The following is a 2,845-nucleotide window of genomic DNA, read 5'->3' on the forward strand; positions in this document are numbered from 1 at the left end:
CACATTCCCCTACTCCCTCAATTCTCCTACGCAACAGAGCAGCTCATAGCCGCAAGGTCTGATTCACCTCCAATCAACCACCTCGCTCACTACCACAACTCACAGCCATCCATCTCCACCTTACACTCACTAATTGCAACCACCGTCTAGCCCAAAGCTCCACCACGCATCACAACCACCACTACCCCCTGTTCTCACACTAACCCGCAATTCACAACCACCACAAAGCCCTCGTAAAAGCCGCAATCAGCAGCCCCCGAATTCACCAGCACCGCAGCCACCTCCTATCTACCCCAAATCACCGCCAGCAGCAATCCCCAAAGACATCCAGCACCGCAGCCGTAAAATAGCAACAAAACAGCAGCATGAGCAACCAAAACCGCCGAGGGCGCGGCTGCTACCACACGCGGGTGCGGGCACAGACTTGGTTAGCTCCCAGCCACTCCACAAACAGGAGATGGATGGGACATGCTTAGCCGCGGGCGCTCCGATGCGTCATTAAAAATACCGTGATTTTCTCATGATTCCTTAAGCCTTTCGAAATTTGACGGCTGACATTCATTGGGTTAATCCAAGGGCCACGATTGACAACGATTAACAGTGAAGATGATGGTTGATGATGCGCTAATGGTGAAGATCAGAGTGCAGAGTAGCCACGAAGAGGATGATGATGCGTGGGTCTCTCTGATTGTATTTTTGGGAATTTTGTTTTGTTTCCTTCTTTTTGTTTTCTTTTATTCTTTTATTTTCATTTTCATTTCCTTTTATTTTATTTTTCTTTCTTTATTTCTATTCCTTTCTTTTCTTTATTTTTTTCTTTTATTTAACTTGTAATATAAATACCCATTTTTGGGTTAATACTCTCTTAACAATTATTCTAATTAGATTAGGATTAGTTTCTCTCTCTCTTATTTTCTTTCTCTTAGGGTCAAATTGTGATTTTCTCCATTGTAGAACTTGGATCTTCTTTAAGCTTTGTCAATTCAAGTCTTCCATTAGTAACCTCTTCTTCCCTATCTTTCTTTAGGTTTGCTTATTGTTTTGTTGATTCATTACTTGCTTAATTGTTCTTGCTAGTTTGATTTTCATGTTCAACCTTGTTAATTGTGTTTTCTTACTTTGTTTAGTTCTCATGGTTTCCTTTAATTCTCTAGGTTAAGTTTTTAGCTAGGGGAAGGGGGTGAAAGGCATGGATTAATATTGATAATGATTGATTGAGCTCATGCTATGAATTGATGAATGTATGATTTTTGATGGTTTGAGATTATTAGTAGCACATTGTTTGATGTTCCCTAATTTAGATACACGAGAGTGATTTGAATTAGAATAAGATCACCTTTACTTTAATGATTGCATGAAAGTGAATTGTTTTAGTAGAGCTTTATGTATTGTGCACTCTTAATCTCTCGATTTGAGTAATGTCTAATTGGATGCATGAAAGTGATCTCAATTAGGCAAAGACCTTATTCATCGATTTACTTAGACAATTGCACGAGAGTGAGTTGTTTAGGTAGAATTTTGTATTCTACGGCATGATCTTCATGATAATCATCATTGACTATCTTTGTTAATTGTGTTTGACACCCTCGTACCCCCTAGCGCTGTTTCCCTTCGATTTAGTCCTTCTTTATCTTTCTTTCTTATTTGCTTTAGTGTTTTTAATCAAAGAAACCCAACAAAAAAAATGCTCTCATTTACTCTTGCATTAGTGAATTTGGTGTTTAAATCGTGTGCTTCCTTTTGTGTTCGACCCTTTAATTTCCACTAACTAGTTTAGTGCAAGTTTAGGTTTATAAATATCTAATTTGATTAGGGTAGTAGACCAACAACCTACTTCACCCTCGATCAAATTTTGGCACCGTTACCGGGGAAGTGGCTTATTTAGCATTTATTTTTTCTATTGTTAGAGTCATTTTATTCGCTTTCTTTTTTGTTTTTCTAGTTTAATCCTACTTGTCATTGCTAATCGTGTGTTTAGCTTTGTTGTGTTCAAAGAAAGATATGTCAAGACAAGAGGATGACCTTCTTTTTAGGGAGTTTGGAAATCCAGAAGTCTATGAGCTCATGAGTGGTATACTTCTCTCGACCACCGAGAGTAATTTCACAATCCATCAACAATATTCTAGGATTGTACAAATTAAGCAATTTTTCGGAGGTGCAAGTGAAGACCCCATTGAGCATTTAGACCGATTCCTTAAGTTGTGTTAAATGATGCAAACAAATGAAGTGAGCCAAGATTACATTCGTATGCATCTCTTTCAGTAATCTCTCACTGGAAGAGGAAAGAAATGGCTCAAGCAATTGAAGCCCAACTCTCTCACTACATGGAAGGAAGTTGCAAAGGCCTTTCTCAAGAGGTTCATTTTCGATGAGAAAACCGCAAAAATGAGGAGGAAGATAGCTTCCTTTGAGCAAGATCCAGATGAAAGTCTTGGGGAAGCTTGGAAAAGGTTTAAGGATTTGATTAGAGCATGTCCTCATCATGAATTCAACCATAATTTGCTCATGAAATTCTTCTATGATGGCTTTGAGCCAATGTCAAAGACCAATCTAGATGCGGGTGCCGGTGGCCAGTGGCCAATTGATTAAGATCCCTCAAAGCCATGTTGAAGCTACAATTGAAGAAGTGGCTACTAGCTATACTTGGGGAGGTCAAAGAAGGTCCCAAGGGAAGAAAGGAGATCTTTATGAGTTGGAGAAAGTCGGCCAACTTAAGCACATAGTTGAGCTCTTGAATGAGGGTATTTCCAAGTTGAACTCAAGTGTTGGTTTGGGGTCAAAACCTTCACAAATCAGTGATTTCTCTTGCGCTCGTTTTGGTGGGACGGATCATGATGCATCCTAT

The 2,845-nt window shown here is 39.4% G+C and overlaps 1 non-coding gene across 1 annotated transcript; it reads right to left on the bottom strand.

Moving 5' to 3' along the window:
- Positions 1-2,382: 2,382 nt before the first annotated feature.
- On the bottom strand, positions 2,383-2,489 carry LOC145573346 (small nucleolar RNA R71). Its single transcript, XR_014097393.1, has one exon. It is a non-coding gene; the product is annotated as a small nucleolar RNA R71 (small nucleolar RNA).
- Between the last annotated feature and the right edge of the window lie 356 nt (positions 2,490-2,845).

This window comes from Chenopodium album, chromosome 12 (assembly GCF_948465745.1).
Source record: "Chenopodium album chromosome 12, dcCheAlbu1.1, whole genome shotgun sequence".
In the NCBI taxonomy this organism is placed as follows: Eukaryota; Viridiplantae; Streptophyta; class Magnoliopsida; order Caryophyllales; family Amaranthaceae; genus Chenopodium; species Chenopodium album.